Here is a 21794-nt window from a genome sequence, read left to right on the forward strand (position 1 = left end):
TGAATGATCACAGGTTTCTTGTAAACTAAGAAAATACTTAGAAGTCATTCCAATTATTTTACATTTCAAGTACATGTGACTATTTGGGTTTTTACTGATGGTTAAGAAAATAGCACTAATAGTTCTGAAAACTGCGTCAATTACTTACTAGGAAGAGGTCAACTGAAATGAAAATTTCACATGCTACCAACTAGTACATTCAAATGACATGAAAATAAGTATGAATTACGTAAGATGCTAATGGAAATACACATACGTAAGGATCAGATAGTAAAGGACAGTATTTAGATAAAGTAAAACTATACAGAGACATTCTTATGGAAAGACCAATATCTGAAGAATCTGCCAACACATAATTAACACTGTAGTTGCTTAATTCTTTAATTGTCTTACTAATAAAATATGCTACTAATTATGTAAGATATTTTGGCCTTGCATTCCAAAAGGCATATTTGCATTTTTCTTTGTATACATTGTGAAAACTAATATACAGGGTCATTAAAAAGTAATGTGACTGGTTTTTAAACAAACATACCATGTCATCCAAACATGCTTTCCCTTCACAATGGTCACCTGAGAAGGCCACTTACTCACTCTAAAGCTCAGCCATTATTCAAAGTATTTCTCCCTCCTTTAGAAACTGCTTTCTAAGTCTGTACCACACACATGCATACACATTTCTAAATATCCTCAATGGTGACAAATTTCATAATTTGAAAGTCAATTTTAGCCATTTTCATCATTTCAGAGAGACATTTATAGCCAACTCTGGTGAATAAAAAAAAGCATGATGAATCTTGGTATAAAATGCGAATAGAAAGTAATGAGATGGATGTTTTTAGTCAGGCTTGCAAATGATTCAAAAGACAATTCGGAGAGGAAGTTTTCCAAAATGTTTTGAACAAGGGCATCAATGGAATCAGGGTTCTGCTTCTCTGGGTGACAATTTTGAAAAACAACATTAATATGAATGCATAAATTATAATGTGATCATTGTCTTTAAAAATCACACTCCATACTTTTCACTCACACTCTGCAAATACAAAATAAAGCAGATATACATCTTCATTCGGAAGGTTATTTATGCATATTCTGAAGCTTCCATGGGCGAAACTCACCATAGGTTGATTTATACATATCATATCATATAAACTGAACTCTTTTGATCTTTCAAAAAAATGTAATTTTTAAAATTTCTTATTTTCATAGTTGGATATTTACACCCAACCCCAATCTGTAGCCTGCTCTAAACTTTCTACTCCCCTGTGCAGTCAAATCCTGACAAGAGCTTACTGTGGGATTATGCACAAAAACTGCAAATTTAAACAAGGTGCGATCGTATACTTTTTCACACATTAGTGTATCTTGCTGCACAAGAACACTAATGTATGCACAGTTCCAAAATAGCTTGGGCTATTACTGCACAGCCTTGAAAACTACTAAAATCCCAATAAGAGCACCTTTCAAAAGCTGTTTCTTCATTATCGCACACAAGGAAAAGCTTGCTTTCGCTATTTGTATTTTACAGTAAAAAAAAAAATAATACAGAAATGTCTATGACATTGTCTCATAATTCTGAGGTCTTATTAGAGTCTCTGCAGTTATAAAAGTTGTTTCACCAATATGAATATGACAATGGGACTCAATACTATTTAATCGACTCAATTATGGAACAAGTGTGCTTTTTTTCCTTGTGCTGCCCTAGTTTCTTTTAAGTTGCATTTGAATTATTGATGAAGTTGCAATAAAGCATTTCTTTGTTACACTTAGTTTAGAAGTAGAAAATGATGTTTCATGGTTAATTTTTAGACCCACAGTGATAAAATAAACACACTTGTTGTCCTTTCAAAGAAAATCAATAGTGTGGTACAGGCTTAAAAGAATGCCTTCCCCTTTTTTTCTATTGTCTTGAAAACATGACGTGCTGGAACTGTGAATATAAATACAAATACAAAAGGAAAAATGGTAAGCAAAGTACACTATAGAAAATACTATTCCTGGTCTTTGGGGATACTGAAAGATTTATATGTATGATGAATTTAGGTTCTGCTTTTTCTCAAGTATTTCAAGGACCCGTTTACACTTGTAGCAGGATAAGGCCCTGAAAAATGGAAGAATAGGTTTGGAGACAAGGACAACGCTTCTTATTTAGACTACTCTAATCACTACAGAACTGATGCCCTATTCATTCCATTTTCCAAACAACAGCCAGAATGATCTTTTTAAAAATGCAAATATGAATCCTTTAACTACTTGCCCTTACTTTTATGATAAAAACTCAGAACCTTAGCAGCATCTACAAGACCCTATGTGACAGGACCCCTGCCCCCTCCTGCAGCCTCATTCTTCATGACTTTTGCCCTTCTTTTCTGTGCCCCAGCCACTCTGGGGCAATAGAAGAGGGAGGCAGAGAGTGAGTAGGTTAGATAGTATCACCGACTCAATGCATCTGAATTGGAGCAAACTCGGGAAGATCGTGAAGGACAGGGGAGCCTTGGTGCACTTCAGTCCATGGGGTCACAAAGAGTCAGACATTCCTTAGCGACTGAACAACCCTATAATATATCCTTAAAGCTCCCCACACTCATCTCCATAATACACTTCATAGCACTCCTCCGGACTCCTAGAGTAAAACCTTCACAGCCAACCTACATTCACCTAATCACCAGAGTAACTCATGTGCTCCATCCCCTCTGTGAAACATAGAATTAGCCATGGTACCCTACTGGCGAAAAGGCTACTCCAGCACACCGCACACACCTGCTCTAACTGCTTTACTTGTCTGCTTGATCCAAGTCTCCTTACATCATTTCTATTTGTTACTGTAATTGACTAAATTCATTAAACATTACATAAGTGAGAGAATAGGAGGGCAAAAAGGATGTTATTTGTAATACTAGATTGAATGCTTTGGAAGGAATAAAGGTAAATTTTTAAAAAACTCACATTAGGTTTCAATAGCTTCATAAAATTAGAATAAAAATTAAAAAAAAATTTAAAGATCAATTTCAGCACTTAAATTGCTTGCCTTTTAGCTCTCCTATCATTTTTAGCAAATCAAAAACCATAGAACGTACATCTCAAGTGTGACTTATCCAAGATGACAAGCAGTGGCACTCAAGACTCATCCTTAAAAGCCCCAGCTATACATCAATTAATTGGTAAATTAATAAATATTGATAAACAATGGAACAGCAATAAACAAACTGACTAAACACTGTTTAAAATGCTAAAATATATAGGGAATATGTCATTTCTCTATGATTCTATGCTTTAGCAATTTTTTTAAATTAACAATCCAGTTGCCAGTCACAATTACACTAGACAAGAGAATGTCTCTCAAGTATGATTAACTGATTAATCTCCATTTTTCTCACTAAACTGGAAACGCCATAAGGGCAAGGACCAAATCTCTATTATTCACCCTGGTAACCCCATTAGTCAGCATATCTCATATGTGACAAAGAACAGACTCACAATAAACACACTTTAAATTAATGAATAATAGTTAATCACAGTAAAATATAACAACATTGTAAATTTTAAATTACTATTAAGATCAATATGCAAATAGTTATAAACAGAATAAAAATATGGATGGAATCACCTGAAAATGTCAGGGCACAATATTTTTTGAGAGACAGTATTTGTCCTTCACTCAATAATTAGAAAGATCATTTGAATGTATATTTAAAAAGGAATCAATTATTTATTATTTTAAAAAGTACCATTCTCTAGCATAATGAGGTTCTACCTTATAACTTATGAACTATATTTAAGATTATGTGATTACTTTTTCTTGGGAATCCAACCATGATCACTATATCCTTATTAAGACTTCTATATACTGGTTGCAAATCTTGCTACCTTTTAATCTCTAATGAAAAGTAATAATGCTACCTGAAATGTATTTATCCCCTTTCTTCCAAGAAATTCAAAGCAACAAACGTTTTGTAAGCAGAAACTTTTAAATATAAAATGAAAACACAACTAAAATGAACTTTGATTAAGAAAATAAAAGATGTTAATAAGGAAGCGAAGCTATCCAAAGTTCAGACACAAAACAAATCTAGAATAATTCTTTAAAGTAAGGCTGAGTTTTGCTATAAAAGTGCTTTTAAACATTTAAAATTTCAAAAGGACATGAAGAAACTTACTACATTTATGAAAGGGTTTGTCTTCTTAGGTTCTCTACTGCTGAGAGACACAAATAAAGACATCTTTTCATTGTTGCATGTAACTGATTTATAAATCTATGACTCCAAGAAAAAATAAGCAATGAGAGAACATTCAAAAGCATTCTGGCGTATTAGGCAGGATATGGCTCATAAATTACAGCCAGATATTCAGAGGGGTAATGGTGTCAGTGTGGCCCCAACCTTCTAGTTAATTATGAGGAATTGCTAGACATGAGGAAATGCTAAGTCATCATGACCCTGGCTAGGACGCGCGCGCACACACACACACACACACACACACACATTCCCTTCATGATTTTTAAAATATCGTAAAGTACCACAACTGTGTTCTAAAACCTCGTGTTCGTGTGTGCTCAGTTGCTTCAACCGTGTCCAACTCTTCGCAACCCTATGGACTGTAGCCCACCAGACTCCACTGTCCATGGGATTCTCCAAGGAAGAATACTGAAGTGGGTTGCCATGCCCTACTCCAAGGGATCTTCCCAACCCAAGGACCAAACCCACATCTCTGCATCTCCTGCACTCCAGGCAGAATCTTTACCACTGAGCCATCGGGAACCCCATTCTAAAACCTTATTTTTTAATACCTGTAGTTCATGCTATCACATTTAAATAGTTGCACAGACCAAACTCATAAAACCATCAAAGTTTGTCGCCAGTACTTTATCCCCTATTTAGTATATAACTTACACTCAAGAAAACTAGCTGAAAAAGTCTTCAAGAAGGGTTCTAAAAAAAAAAAAAAAATCCACTAGCATGCTAAAAGAAATACATTTTTATTATGTAGATATTCCTTATTCCCTCTTTATCTCAGGCCTTTTAATGTCTCTTTTTGTATGCTTACTATTAGTAAAGCAATATTTTCTTTTTTATTGATGGTGTACATACATGATCAAAGGAAGTTAGGAGAATACTGACTTAGATGCCCGTCTGGGAACCCAGAAAACCTAGGCTTCACTCCTGTCTGCATACTGGGCAAGAATTCCTCCTCCTTTGTCAATACACAGAGACACCATCTCCACCACCATATGTCTATGTCCAATCAGCTATCCTACCTCCAATTAAAATGTTCTCTTGGTCTCATTTCATAAAGACATTTTCTCCAAAGCTGGAAGTTCCAGATGATCCATGTGTTTCTTTTTTTAATCTAACTATTAATAGATTGCCACAGGGCCCTTCATGTCACAACTAGAAGAACTGAATGTTAATGCCACTGTCTTCTTTGTCACACATTGTGACATGATGGACTACACCCTCTAAACATTTAGCTAAATTAATTCACGTAAAGCTAACAAATGATTTTAAAATATAATCCTACAAAACTCCAGAGGTTTTCAAAGTAATACCAATAATGCAAATACAAGTGAACATGGGAAAATGGCAGAACTGTATCTCTAAGACCCACTGCTTACCCCTTTGTCAGCCATATTTCAAGGAAAATCTATAGGAATTCAAAAAAGTAGAGTCTCAGAAGGTTGCGTTTAGTGGATACTGTAGTATGCTACTTGCTGCTGCTACTGCTGCTAAGTCACTTCAGTCGTGTCCGACTCTGTGCTACCCCAGAAACGGCAGCCCACTAGGTTCCGCCATCCCTGATATTCTCCAGGCAAGAATACTGGAGTGGGTTGCCAGTTCCTTCTCCAATGCATGAAAGTGAAAAGTGAAAGTGAAGTCACTCAGTCGTGTCTGATTCTCAGCGATCCCACGGACTGTAGCCCACCAGGCTTCTCCATCCATGGGATTTTCTTAGTGGCATTGATTTCCCAGCTTCCAAGAGTGTTGGCTGCTGAATACTCACATCTAAGTCCCCTCTGAAGAACTACCCTCATACAAACTTCCCCCTGCTCCCCAGGGATGGCTCACATCCAGAACCAACGTATGGTTACAAAGGCCTGGCCCACTTGCCTCAGTTCAGGACATCTCTGAGGAGCCATCCAGTTTCAGAGTTATGCATAGGCTAGCTGAAGCCTCAGCTGCATCACAGTCCTTAGGCTCATCCTGCCTTCCTCAGCCCTTCATGGCTGTTGTCCCCAAGAGCCTTCCCAATAAACCCAATGCGTGCAACTCTACGTGTCAGAGTTGGTCTCCAGGGAACTCTGACGTACTACTACTATTATTCAACTGTCATTTAAACTGAACCTCGCCCTTAGTGTTTACTGCAGGCTGAGTGTTAGGTCCAGTACAACACATGTACATAAATTGTGAATACATGTGCATGCATTCATGCACACATTCTAAAGGACTGTGTGCTCTACAAATTTTACTGGTGGGGTACCCTTAAAGTACTAACATGTCACCAAATGTGCATTTTAATTGCTGACTTAAGAAGAGAGTTTTCCATGTTTTTGTCCAGTATACCATTAGTTCATTCACAAGCAAAACAGACCATATTATTCAACACCATAAGGTTCCCCATGACCTACAAGACAGAATTTGTGGCCTTTGGGTCTATGACAAAAAGATCACCTTGATCCGACCACTGCCAACATCACTGCCTCATCTCAGCTGGTTCCTGTCACGTACTTTATGTTCTACCAACACCACACTGTCTGTAATTTCACAAACACACCATGCTATTTCTCACCTTCTTGCCTTTTTAGTCACACTGTCCTGTCTGCTTGGAATACCTTCCTCCCTTCTCAGAGTACCTCCCTCTGCCTTTCTAAGCTTAACTCAGAGCCTTACCAAGGGCAGGTTGGCAGGAGCAGTGTGCCCAAGTATAGGCAATAAGTGGATGCAATGTCTGCAGAAATTTTAAGAACAACAATATAACTAACTAAAAGTCAATGGGCTTTTTATTATCTAATTCTAAGAATAATTCTAAATGATGTCAGTGATAAAATGATCTTTCCAACCACGGCTGACTGCCCCCAAAGTCTACCCTGGTTATGCTACTCCCCCTTTTTAAGCCTGACTCAGAAATTCCAGTAAACATTGAACACTTTTACTAAAACTTGTGGGTTTGAATAGAAACCATTATTAACTCCAGAAAAACCAAAAAAGTTCTTTAAAAAGTAAAAGTAATCAATATACAATATCCTCAGTGGTCAACAACACTTACAGAGTTAAAGTAACTGTGTGTTTGGTTTTTTGTTTGTTTGGGTTTTTGTTTTGGGGGGATTATTTCTTTTGGGGGTGCCTTACAGCTTGCAGGATCTTAGCTTCCCGACCAGGGATCAAACTGGTCCCAGCAGTGAAAACACCGAGTGCTAACCACTGGACCACCAGGAAATTCCTGTAACTGTGTTTACTGAACTGATTTAACTCTAAAAAAGGAGGGAGATGAAACTACATTGAGATAATGGGAAAAGGAATATGTGTGATGTTAGGAAGCAAGGGTGGGGGAAGAGTAGTATAACAAGGCCAACTAGTAGGAAGTCAATCAATAACTCACATTTTTTGGAAAATAAGGAATAAACATTTTATTCAGAAATACAGATACAGAGTTGGAAGTAAAAGGAGTGGCATGATCATCAATAAGACAGGTGTGCTATTTTGTTATGTAGCTTTGAGTTTTACACAACATATACATATTATTTCAATATATATTTAATTGATTAATAAAATACTCAACTCACCCTTCAATTCACTTAGAAAACCTTCCCCAACCTCTCTTCCTTGCTCTCAAAATACTCTAACACTATACCTATCACACTGATACATAATTACCAGTTTATGTTACTAACTTCCCTATCAAGTAGAGGTTTGTGCAGACAAGAACCAAGATGTACTTATATTTGTATCCCCTGGCAGAAGTGATACATAAATTTAAATTTAAATGTGAACTCAATAAATTTTTACTGAGCTCCAAGTAGATAAAAGTAGTAATAAGACACAGGTTTCTGATTTCAAAGAATAACATTTATGACCATAAAATGTCATCATGTAGCAGAACTCATTATGGCCAAGGACTGTTTTATAGACTTTATACTCTTTCTTTCATTGATTCTAGACAACTGCTTTATGAAGTACATATAATTATCCCCATTCTGCAGATGAGGAATCACAGACTGAGAGGTTAAGTAGGCTGTCATACTAAAGATGTAAATGAGGAGCCACAATAGGAGTATAATACTGGACTACAAATCCACATCCCTAGGCAAACTCACAGGATCTCTCAAAAGATAAGACATGTTCACAATATGCTTATAACATGGAACAGTCAAATCTTTAAAAGTGGCTATAGATGTAAGTATCATCAGATCACAAGGAGAAAGCATCAGTCAGTAGATTCTGTAAGGATGCTGTGAAAAAAGCAAACTTCAACTTGGAAATTAAGGGATGGGTAGTGTTTCAGAAAATCTATGGGAAAGTATGATATATACCAAAGGAAAGTTCAGAAACATGAAAGCAAATATATAGAGAGAGACAGAAGACACTACAGGTTTTGTGTCAAATCTCTCTGCTTGAATGCTGCTGATGTGCTCAGTCGTGGCCGACTCTTTGCAACCCCATGGACTATAGCCTGCCAGGTTCCTCCGTCCATGGAATTTTCCAGGCAAGAATACTGGAGTGGGTAGACATTTCCTTCTCCACTATGCTTAAATACTCAAGGGCTAAAAGAGGTATAGATACAGTCAGCAGCATCCCTGGGAAGCAGATGGACTTACACATCTTTTCCCCAAATTTATGAACAAGAAAACAATGATTAATTATCAGATGGAATATTCCATTAGGTTGGTAGAATTGGGGTGGGGGCAAATACAAAGCACTGAAACTGGGTGACCTCCCCTCTATGTTTGCTTGTAAAACCTTTCCTATCGTCTCCATCTCTGATACTACTGCTAAAGTCCAAAATCAAAGCCACTATCTTTCTCTGTGTAAATAGCTGCAACGGCTTCCTTACAAGCTTGCCAAATCCATTCCTTCTTCTCTTAAATTTGGTCTACATGCTCTGGCCATAGATTTTATCAGTCTCTTGCTTAAAACTATTCAATGGGTTTCTTATCACTCTTATTTGAAGAGTCACCTTCGAAGACTCACCTTTGCAGCCTCATCAATGTCCATCTCCCAGTCACTCTGCTCCAGCAATGCTGGCCTTCTAATTCCAAGAACACACCCACCCATCTCTCTCTGGGACCTTTGCATATACTACTCGTATGTCTCAAAGGTTTTTTCTCTTGTCCCCTTTTTCTCATTAAAGTGCTAGTCACTCAGTCATGTCTGACTCTTTGTAACCCCATGGACTGTAGCATACCAGGTTCCCCTGTCCGTGGAGTTCTGCAGGCAAGAATACTGGAGTGGATTGCCATTCCCTTCTCAGGGGATCTTCCAAACCCAGAGATTGAACCTGGGTCTCCCGTGGGTCTCCCACAGTGCAGGAGGATTCTTTACTATCTAAGCCACCAGGGATGAGACCTCGATGAGACTTCAGTAACCATCCTTCAAATGTGACTTCCTCATGGCTGCCTCCTCTGGCTGTCCTGCCAAAATAGCAGACACTTCTCCTCCATGTTGTATATAATCCTGCAAAATACATTTCTACAGTTTACAGTCATAAAGTCAGGTGATATACAAGGATTTGTATATAAGGTATGTGCCTGTTCCACATATCACAGACACTCTAGCAGTTAAAGTGGGGTCTGGCTCACAGTAGGTGCTCAACAAATATTTGTTGATTACTGAAAATCACTGCAGATGGTGACTGCAGCCATGAAATTAAAAGACACTTACTCCTTGGAAGGAAAGTTATGACCAATCTAGACAGCATATTCAAAAGCAGAGATATTACTTTGCCAACAAAGGTCCGTCTAGTCAAGGCTATGGTTTTTCCAGTGGTTATGCATGAATGTGCGAGTTGGACTGTGAAGAAAGCTGAGTGCCAAAGAATTGAGGCTTTTGAACTGTGGTGTTAGAGAAGACTCTTGAGAGTCCCTTGGACTCCAAGGAGATCCAACCAGTCCATTCTAAAGGAGATTGGTCCTGGGTGTTCTTTAGAAGGAATGATGCTAAAGCTGAAACTCCAGTACTTTGGCCACCTCATGCGAAGAGTTGACTCAATGGAAAAGACTCTGATGCTGGGAGGGATTGGGGGCAGGAGGAGAAGGGGATGACAGAGGATGAGATGACTGGATGGCATCACTGACTCGATGGACGTGAGACTGAGTAAACTCCAGGAGCTGGTGATGGACAAGGAGGCCTGGTGTGCTGCAATTCATGCTGCAAAGAATCAGACACGATTGAGCAACTGAACTGAACTGAACTGAACTGAATGAATGAACAGACACATCAAAAGAGAAAGTTTAAACCCAGAGTCAAGTGGATTGGGAACCAAGGAAAGTCAGACAATGAGGAGGTCTGAAGCAGAATTCCTCGAGTCACAGAGTTCAGATGCAAGCACTGGCTTTTCATGAGATACTCTTGGAAGGCCCCTGACATGAGCATTCTGAGAGAAGCTGACAAGGCTCATGTGTCGCAGACACTTTGAGAGCCATTTGGGAAACCATGCTCAGCTTGAATCCAGACCAGAAGCAAACTGGTCTCAAAAGGACAGTTTCCAATATGAGCCTGAAAAAGTAGAAGGTTTGGAGAACATGGTAAGGCCCTTAGAAAGCAAACTTAAAGGTCTGGATCCCATTGCAGTGTGGTATTCAGGCACCATGAATGTTCAGGAAAGGGGCAACACAATCTAAACAGCATGTCAGGAAGACTGACCTGACAGCGGTAAACAGTGTAAATTGTAAGGAGAGATCCCACTTTGGGGAACTTTGCCAAAGTTCAGAAACAAGCCAAAAAGAGCCTGTCCTAGAGGGATAAAAGTACATGTATAGAGGAAGAGGAAAACACAAGCATCATTTTGAGCCATGACTCAACTGGACTTAAAATATACTTCCCATGTTACAGTGGGCAAGAGCCCCAGCCTCTGAGTCAGACCACTCTGTGTTCAAGTCTCAGCTCCACCAGATGCCAGCTCTACTACTTGGGGCCAGCTCAGTTTCCTTATCTGTAAAATGGATCAACATGTGTATCTACATCAGAGAATTCCTGGGAAGAGCCAATAAAAATAAACTGCTTAGCACAATGCCTGGCAACAGTAAATTATCAATCAACATCAACTGTTATTTCAAGCTAGACAGGTGAAGGAGCACAGTGATGGCATGCCAGGGAACTTATATGGAGGGCTTCTCTTCATATCACAAGAAGATAGTCATCTCTGTTGTAAAGGGTTAACTCCTGTCCTGGCTTCTGCCTGATCTTCTTTAGGACGCATCTGCCTTTCTGGCTTCTGATCTGGATCCATGCCAAACACAAGCTCTGCCAACTCTTTCAGAGACCTTATTCTTCAAGCTGCTTGAGCCATTTCTAAACTTATGCTTTCGACATTTATTTCCAACTTGCCCTCTTACTCTAATGCCGCCCCCTAGAAGCAATCCTGGATACTAAACTTGGAGGCAAAAACCCCTCCATAGCTACATGCGCCACTTCTCTCTTCCCGAGAAATGTCAGAAAGATTATGTTGAAAGCCAGCACAATGCTAAACTCGGTTTTTAAGAGTTAACAGAGAGTGATTTTTTTTTTCTCCAAGGATAGGTAATAGCATCAGATTCTGAAATTAAGCACAGCAGGAAGAAAAAGCCTGCATAGATTTCACAGAGTATCACAGGCCTCTGTAATAAAGCACTTAAAAATGCCTTGTATTGCTAATTCTTTACACAATCTCCTTTTATTTCCAAAGCAGGATGCGGGGCTTGAGCCACGAGACGCACATTGATGTTAACATTACACCGCTTGAATTAGAGCCATTTTTCTACTGAAACTCCTGTTAGGTTTAGAATTACTTTTTTACCGTTTCTTCCCCCAATACATTTTCCAGCCTGACATTCCAGATCAAATGAATGGCTGCCTCTTTGAACAATGCTGAACCCACCTTTGCAGTCATTACCTTAGCAAGCATCCTTCTTCCCAAGATTACAATACCCAGGCTTTGAGTTATATGGGAAATCTGCCTGCTAAAGGTCAATGGACCACAGGCCACTCTGGGAATTCTAAGTGAAGGAAGGCAACTCTCTTCCTCATCTGCTTTCGATTTCCCCCCTCCCCCACCCCAAGTCAATACCCTTCATTCACAGATTGAACTCTTCAGCAATTACTTATTCAATAGCCAACATCGGCAAGGCACTGTGCTAGGCATCACAGTGGATTTTCGACACAGCAAAATGAAAGTGACATGAACAGCAAAGCACTGTCTGGTGACCGGCAAACCATCAGATGGAGATGCTCCTACATTCCAAATAGACTGCCTAAGAACTTGCAGCTTTTATGAAGATTTGCTATTTTCATCATCATCCATTATTGGTTAGCATTCATCAAGATTCTTCTTCTCTTTTTACAAGATATTTTTGTATCATTTAAAAGCTTTCTTTTCCAGCCCATGTGGAAACCCGGTCACTTATTCAATAAATATTTATTAAGGACTCTGATCATTTGGAGAACAAAACAGACTCAGTCCTTATCCTCATGTAGTAATTGCTGCTCCCAAGATAATACACACAAACAGCAGCTGGATGATTTGATCCCATACAAACCCCAGGTTTGCTTTTGCACTGTTTATTTGTTTGTCTGAAGGCACTCTCCTGTAAGGACCGTATTAGTCTAATTATAACTTGTCCTTATCTGGTCTCACTAGGATTCCTTCCCAGCGTCTTCCTTCTCTATTTCTTTAACCACAATAATCATAATCAAGCTATTCTAATCTATTCACCACATTGCTCTCTCCCTCCACCTGTTTTTATTCATTTGTTAAGCAAAGGTCTTTAAGCACCTGCTATGTTCCAGACACTGTTCTAAATATTTGGGATATGGAACCGAATAAATAAATCAACCCCAGGTCTTCAGTTTACCTCTCCATCTGTCCTGGAAAAGAAAGATCTTTTTAAGTCTGGAATGCACATAACTGCCATCCTTCCCCCGCCCCAACCCACTCTGTGGCGGGTCCCATCACTCTTGACCTTCAGCATGCTAGCATTCTATATACTCAAACTTAGGTTCTTTAAAACCTAAATAAATGACCAAAAACCTAAAACCAAATCACCAAAAAGTCTTTCTAGCAATCTAACAATCACCTGTGCTTTATTCTGGCACTTCCACTACTCCTTGAGCATCTTTACTTTACCTCTATAAACCATATATATAACTTACTACCAACGTGAATCAATAAAAAGTTTTTATCACTAGTTCTCAAACTTTTATGTGCAAAAGAATCACCAGTCATGCTTGTTAAAAATTCAGGGTTAGAGGGCTTCCCAACCACAGGGGTTCAGGTTTCTTATGTCTGAGAAGGGGACAGAAAAGCATATTTTCAAAAACATCCCAGGTGGTTTTCAGCAAGATGACTGGGTGATCACCTTTGAGACACACTGCTCTATAAATTCCTTTGATGTCAGTTTTTATGTATTCAGGATCTCTGCTTCAAGTAAAAATATTTCCTGTTAAGTATAGCTTAAGCAATATCTATCTGTGTGTTCAATAAATATTCTTTGGCTTAGTAAATGGATCAGTGGGTACTTGATAATGATAAGTGATGTTTAGAAATTACTTTACACTTCTCACCTGCTCCTAACTGTCCCCTGTGGTAGACAGGAAGGCATGGTTAGTGCTCGCATTTCATGGATAGGAACCCACACCAGCATCTTGGCCACAGCATGATGGAAACAGTATACGAGGGGCTGAGTCAAAAAGACTGAAATCCAGGCAGTGATTCTCCTGTTTACTAGTTGAGGAGACCGAGTAGGCACCTGATCCCTTGCAGTTTGTTTGTGGAAAGGAGATAATATCCACTTAATGTGTGGGCTGTGAGGATTAAATGGGATTATCCATGTAAAGCACCTAGCAGGTGCTTGGAACATGGTGGATGCCTAACCTCTATTAGTTTTCTCACCTCCCCATCACGCTGGGCGCCTTGAATCAGAATGCTGCTTAGTTTGCAAGACAAATTGGCTCAGCCATCATTGAGTCTGTGGCTGCCTTGTTCCAAGTACTGTGATTGTGCTGGAAATACAATGCTGTGCCCTCAAGGAGCTCAGCTTCCAAATGCTTGTCACCTATGGCTACCCCCTTTCGATTCAGGCAACTGTGTATTTAGCAAACTCTCCACTTCTCACTTCCTCTGGTGAGATTAACTTATGCATGTGGCGATGGTGCAGGAGGAGAAAGACCTTGTGGGAAGAGAAAGATTGAGAAAAGGGTGCCCAATAAGCAGTGACAGAAGAAGGGAGGCGTGTTTGTGGGGCTGAGGAGGTCCCTAGAAACAAACAGTGAGCCCATCAACTTTTCCTAATGGCTCCTGATGGTAAAGAATCTGCCTGCAATGCAGGAGACCTGGGTCCAATCTCTGGATCAGGAAGATCCCCTGGAGAAGGGCATGGCAACCCACTTCAGTATTCTTGCCTGGAGAATCCCATGGATAGAAGAGCCTAGTCGGCTGCAGTCCAAGAGTTGGATACGACTGAAGCAACTTAGCACATATTAACTTTCTTTACAAACTCAGAGGAGACTTCCCTGGTGGTCCAGTGGTTAAGACTTTGCCTTCCAATGCAGTGGGGCTTGGGGTCCATCCCTGATCCAGGAGCTAAGACCCCACAGGCTGAGCGGCCGAAAAAAAACAAAACAGAAAACAGAAACAAACTTGGAGATTCGTTTGATTAGTTAGTGTGCATTATAACTATCACTTCACTTCCTGATTTAATGTGCAAAGGCATGATTCTGCTAGCCATCAGGGTACAGTAGAGATGCAGCTGAGAAAGTGAAGTAGGAAAAGTCAAGACAGAATTCTAAGAAATGGTATGCACTTGTTCCAGAGCAGCTCCCAGTCCAAGAGGAAAGTAATGAGACGGCCTGTGCCAGATACGTGTGACAGGCTGCCAATACGGCGTACTGACAGCGGGCATCACAAGAACGTCCATGCACATCGCAGTCAGCCCCTGCTACCACCCATCAAACAACTTCAGCTTTCAGTAGCCATGAAGGGCACCCGGGAATCCCAGCAGACATCCAAAATGAGGGCAGGTTCTAACCCAGAATGGGAATGGACCCAAATCTGCAGAGAATACAGTGTCGGGCTCAGCAGAGGGGCTCTCCAAACGTTCAGTTTGTCAATCTTTTTAACAAGTGACATGGAAGCAACCAGCACTCACTATTTGGGGAAAACTATGCCAAAAGCCTCACAGTAAGCAGTCCTTATCCTGGGCACAGATTCCCTAGAGGGGGCACTCGTCAGAGGAATGTGTCAAAAATTAGCTCCTTCTTCCTGCCTCCCATCCTCCCTGGATTCTGAAGTTGTCCCAGTGCCAGTTTCCCACAGTACAATACACAGAACCACCTAAAACTCAGGGGCAAGACACCAGTGATCTCATTATCCCAAGATGCTAAATCAATGTCTTCCATTCCCCCAAAGGCTCCCCAGCAGGCACCGAAGAATCGCCCCCCACCCCCCATGACCTTACTGGGAGCCAGATCCTCCCTCGCAACCGCCCCACCCCCTACTCTGGCCCCAAAAAAATAGCAACAACTCAATTCTCAGTCCAATAACGTCTTCTCAGATGTTGTTCTCCCAGTGGGTAGAAGAATGAACTGCTGCAAGGCCACCAGCTCCTCTACAGTTTCTTTTAATTTAAAGTTACAACAGGAGGGAAGAAAAGAGACTTTCTATTAAGGGACAACTCCCTGAAGGGTCTCTTAGCTGACAATCGAAGGACTGCTCATGGCAGTGATCAAATCTAACGAAACAAAGTGCGGGTGGCTCTGTGACTCATCACAGCAGTAGCTCGCACTGAGGGCCACTTGAGTTCAGTGCTTTGTGGCACAAGGAAAGTTGGTTTAGGAGCAGAAGCATAGGGGAGCAAAGACTCACAAGGTGTTTGAGGCTCAAGATAAAATGCAGACTTACAGTGCAAGTTGCTTCTCGGCTGAATAGGAAGCCTAGAGGGGTAAGGAAATGAAGAGAGAGTGCTGTCTACCTCGCGCTTTAGGGCAAATTACCTGAAGATGGTCAAGGTCGGCAGCTGGTCTATCTGTTGCACGGTAGACAGCCTCATAAAAATAAGGGCTGAAGCCTGAGAGCTAAACTGGGTGACTCTGAGAAGGCGAACATGAAGGATGCTTGCTGGCAGAAACCATACCTTCTAATTACATGAACTACCTGTTGTTAAAATATATTTACAATCCCCTGATACAATTCACCTATACCTCTCAACTGCATTTTATGAATACATTAAAAAGAGAGAAATATATGTTGAACATGTCCTCTATGCCACGCATGGTGCTATGGATTTATATAGAATCTCATAGAATCTCAATCTTGACTAGCACTCTGTGAGGTGTGCTACATACATTTTTGTGATACAGTCATTTTTCTCATTTTACAGTGGAGGAAAGTAAGATGTCAGAACTCAAAGAAATCACCAGGTCTGTTTTTTAGTGGCGGGTGCACCCAACCAGGGGCTTCCCTGTTGGCTCACTGGTAAAGAATCTGCCTGCCAATGCAGGAGATGTGGGTTCAATCCCTGGGTCGGGAAGAAACAGCAACCCACTCCAGTTCTTGCCTGGGAAATCCCATGGGCAGCAGAGCCTGGCAGGCTACAGTCCATGGGGTCGCAAAAGGGTCAGACACGACTTAGCGACTAAACCACCACCACCATCACCACCCAACTAGAGCCAGTACTCAGGGCTATACTTCCAAACCACTACCCCACTCAGGTCTCCTGTGGTCAGGATATAACAAACTCAGTGCCCCCACCAGCTGGCCCTCTATGACTTCAGGGTCATTTGTGCTCCAAGGCCCTGTTTCCAGGGGCTGCTCCTGGCCAAGGACTGAGCACAGTGAGGGCTGTGAATGCAGCCATTCCACTGAGACAGAGGGCTCCTCCAAGGGCTGACTCTCATCTCTCTAGCCAAACCATCTAGCTACCATCCTGCTTCTTCCTACTCAGTCCTCTTTCCTTCCCTCTCTCCTTGCGTAAGTGTCAAACCTGGATCACAGCTTCTCCTATGCCTTCCCTGCAAAACACTTCTTACATGTCGAATCACATCTTGGTGTCTACTTCTTGATGGACTCTAATGCAGTAACCAAGTTATTTGCTTTTTTTAAAAGTCTTTTCCTTATCTTTGGTCAGTAGACTTACAGAGAAATTCTCTGAATCATTGGGAAAAGAAAACTAATTTTCGCAGGTTCTGTATACCATCTATTCCAGTAGGCAACGGTACATTTTGTCTTTCTCCTTGCACCCAATTCAGACAAACAAACCTATGAGATTCTCTTTGAAGGAACTGTCGACTCTATAGGACAAAACAATGCAAAGGCAGACTTATTTCTTTTTCCAAGTGGAACTTCTCTCAATCCATACATGCTAAACTTAATATAACCCAGAGGCAGATGACTCTCCATGGATAAAATCACAATAAATCCTCCCTAGTTTATATCTGCAACAAGAAATCAAAAATTGTAACAAGAAGAGAGATCTATAGTTAGGTCCTAAAGCTTTTGTTTCTTTCACGAAGGAACACTTATATGAATAAAAGATAGAATTCACACTTGCACCAGATACAGCATCTTAATAAAACCACATTGTCAGAGATCATACATAGATGTTAACTGAATCACCATTTTGAAGTGTTGATCTCAGCCTCAAGAAAGTGATATATTTTTCTTCTTGGATTCAAATAAGTTCAAAGCAAGTACAAAATGAAGCTTTGAACATTATTAATGATCAAAATCTAGCTTTGATTGAAGGAAGAGAGGAGTGCAGCTAACAATTACGGAACACCTAGTTCATGAGACACCCTATGCTAGGAATCTGATATACAATATTGAGTGTAATCCAGGCAATATTCCTACAAGAAAAGGATTATAATCTCCAGCTTTGGAGGTTAAGAAAAGGGGCAGAGCACTGAATGTTCAGAACTCCAAGTGAAGTCCTGGAAGAATTATAAATAGACCAAAATTGAAAAGCTCTGCAGGCCAGTGGGCTGGCTTCTTTTGCATCCTGGTTCCCTCCTGAATTCCCTAGCTCCCAAACTGGAACTGGTGCTGCAGGGACAAGGCACTGAGCTTCCAGGGAACACCAATAGTGCATCCCTTTGCTGTTCTATTTATCCCCTTTGGACAAGGGGTAGCATATAATCATGAGGTAACTGAATAGAGCATCAAAGATATAATCAGGTGGCTCATTTTTTAAACTTCTAATAAACTTTCAGCAATGAAGAGCTGATAAATGGGGGCTTTCCCAGTGGCTCAGTGGTAAGGAATCCTCCTACTAATGCAGGGAACACAGGTTCGATCCCTGACCTGGAAAGATCCCACATGCACAACTAAGCCTGTGGACCACAACTACTGAGCCTGTGCTCTAGAGCTCAGGAGCCACAACTACTGAGCCCATGGGCCACAACTACCGAAGTTCGTATGCGCTGTAGAGTCCATGCTATGCAACAAGAGAAGCCTTGCAATGAGAAGCCTGCACACTGCACCTGGAGAACAGCCCCTGCTCACCGCAACTAGAGAACAGCCTACGCAGCAACAAAGACCCAGAACAGCCAAAAATTAATTAATCAATTTTTTTTAATGAATGAAAGGATGTCTACCAGCAGCATGCAATACCAACACTGTCTCCACCAGTGCCACTTCCTGGAGATGCAGTTTTTTCTCGGAAATTTTAAGACTCAATTTTTAAAGGCTGGCTATTGCATTGATTCTTTAAATGCATTCATTTTCCCCCTGATTTTATTAATATGCTTCCCCCACTGAATGTCACTCTTACTCAAAAGCAGAGTAATTACTTCCCTGTAAGGTATGATTTGAGTGGTACAACAACAAAAAGAATGCCTATGTTTATAAGTATTTCTCCCTGGTAGCTTCACTTGATACTCCGTGTTTTTCTCTAAGGCATTAGATGGTACCAATAAACTGCAATATTAATAATAACAACATTTAGTTAGATAATTAAACCATAATAAGCTATTATCATTTTTGAATCCATTAGTTGATGAGCCAGAGGTTAAACTGGGCAAATGGGGCAAAAATTCAAAAGAGCCCATTAAAGCAAACTGGGCTGTTATCAAGGGCCTATCCTAAAATCCAGGCCCCTGATCAGGACAGCATTCAAGGGCACTCATGAAGGCAGCTAAAGGCATAGGGGTTGGGAGAAAACAACCCAAAAAGCATATTCCCCTTTTTTAAAGCAAGGACACTGAATACAGCAAAGTTTATTTAAAAATACCATAGAAACGTCGCAGTATGGCCCAGCTTAAAGTGCCTAAGGTAGCTGAGTATCTGCCCTGCTACTGGGCCTTAAGTGTTGCATTCGCCCCCTTTTAATATAAAGATCACTATTTTTAAGCAAAAGGTTAAATCCTGGCTTCACAGTCTTAGAAACTTCATTTTACTCTTCCATTAAAAGCAACTTTACATGCAAATGTACTGTTGGTTTAACTGAAGGTGGTTCAAGTATGCTTCTTCCTCTGAAATCCTTCTAAATCCTAGGTATGAGTGATTATATCACACACAGAAAATAAACAACAAAGACCCCACTCACATTTGAGAATCATTTACCATCCCCACTCCCTAAGCACCCTCAAATAGGAAATGGAAATAACAAGACTTATCATAATTGGATTAAGAACTATAATTCTTTAATTCATTCATCAAATTGAGGCATTTGGAACAGTTTATTTACAGAGTTGTTTAGACAGTTTTGTGTGGTGTTTTTTAAGATAAACCAAAATGCCTTTTTGAAAGAAGTTTCAGATCCCAAATCATTAACATATGAAAACCAAATGTAGACAATTTACAAATGGGTGTTTTAAAACAACGTTTGGAACAAAATTAGACTTTTATTTTATTAACTATCTACAAATCTAAGCTCAGGATATAGCTTATTTGAAACAGCCAAGCACTTTCTTCGCCTTTCAAATAAACCTCCATTTCTCAGGCTAAAGAAGTGTGATAAGCATGTGAGGGAACGCATCAACTTCTGGCCTAGACAAATAAGTTTTCCAGGCTACTCTCAAAACTCTTAATTATAGCATTCTCTGCTACCAGAGGTGATCAGACACTGGGTGAATCATCCAGGTTATGGCAATCAATCATAACAAACAATTCTACCTGCTGGAAATCTAAATAGTGTTCAATGTTAGAACTCTAAGTTATTTGAAATCCAGTATATTTTAGAGTAATAAAAACAAGTTTTATACTGCCCCGATTATTATATTTTTTATATAATCTAGCTGCACTTATTTGCTTAGTCATGTCCAACTCTTTGCAACCCCATGGACTGTAGCCCGCCAGTTTCCTCTGTCTATGGAATTCTCCAGGCAAGAATACTGGAGTGGGTTGCCATGCCCTGCTCCAGGAGATCTTCCCCACCCAGGGATTGAACACAGGTCTCCGGCATTGAGGGTGGATTCTTTACCGTCTGAGCCATCAGGGGAGCCTATATAATCTAGACATACCTTCAGAACAATGATTGCCTATCAGTCAATAAAGGTATACAGCTTTTACAAGAAGACAGTTTGTTCTTTTAGTCATTATATCATATTTTTCATTTGCTTTAAAAAGAAAAAAATTCTCCAAGCATTCAAGTTTTTTAACTGGAAAATGAAATTTTAAACTCTCCCTACAGCTTCTGCCTTATGCCCAAAAAGGATCAAAAAAAAAGCAGCAGCAGCTATATCTCAGTATAAACTTCACTCTTGTTATTTACTGTTTACTCCATATACTCCACAGATAACATCTTTATAAGCATATATTCATTTTTCTCTTTTACAAAACCATGTGTCAGTCTAAACAGGATGTGCATTTACATGTATAGAACTAAGTTAACTTGAAATAACCACTGGATCTCAAATGCCTGGTTATTTACCAAATAAGTTTGAGTTTTGAATCCTGTCTGCCATTCAACCAGAACTGTTCAATCTCAACAACAAAACTGTATAAGGTTTCTGTATGAAGGGTTCAAGCTCTTTTTTCCTGTATTAAGAGTACTCTTTCAAGTCTGTATCAGATTGATTCAATACTGCCCGCTCAAAATGGCTACAAAAAGATTTTTTTTTAACCCACAAGCAAACAAAAACTCTCTTATTTCTGCATGTACAAGGTTGTTAGAAAGACCACTGGAAAGAAAGGGAAAAAAAGAATTTCAAGGGAGTACGCTGCTATATAATTAACACAAATAACTAAATAATTATGCACATCCCTTCCCATCCCCACAATTAAATGTTTTTAAACAACTCATGTGATGAAAGATCTACCTTTTAGGCAAACAAAAGCCATCCCTACCAGTTTAAGGATTTAACTGATGCTGTATTGCATCAGTTTTAAGTGATGCCTATGATTTTTATCTTGTATACTTCTGAGGAATAAACAGTTAATGACATAATCTGCAGGAGAACTTTACACAATGCCTAAGAGAACTTTCAGTGTAAGTACTTATGATTTTAAATCATTGTGGCTGGATTTATCTAAGCTTCAGCCTCAGAGCTATATTTAAATCAGGAAGAAGCACCCCCAGAAACTCTCTCCCATGTATCAGCGTTGGAAACCAGATTCCTTTCCTATCAGAGTTAATGGCAGTTCACCGTACAGCTGAATTCTTTCAAAATTAGACA

General features: G+C 40.0%; 1 protein-coding gene across 10 annotated transcripts in view; it reads right to left on the reverse strand.

Annotated features, from left to right (window-relative positions):
* Window positions 1–21794, reverse strand: part of SOX5 (SRY-box transcription factor 5) — a 1156954-nt gene that overhangs the window by 1132506 nt on the left and 2654 nt on the right. The window contains exon 1 of one of the 10 annotated variants that reach the window (XM_045165610.1): window positions 12082–15628. The exons of the other annotated variants lie outside the window; for them this stretch is intronic. The gene's annotated coding sequence lies outside the window, so the exon portion shown is untranslated. Of the gene's footprint in view, window positions 1–12081; window positions 15629–21794 lie in introns of those variants that run through there. 10 annotated transcript variants of the gene reach the window in all.

This window comes from Bubalus bubalis, chromosome 4 (genome assembly GCF_019923935.1).
Source record: "Bubalus bubalis isolate 160015118507 breed Murrah chromosome 4, NDDB_SH_1, whole genome shotgun sequence".
Classification (NCBI taxonomy): Eukaryota; Metazoa; Chordata; class Mammalia; order Artiodactyla; family Bovidae; genus Bubalus; species Bubalus bubalis.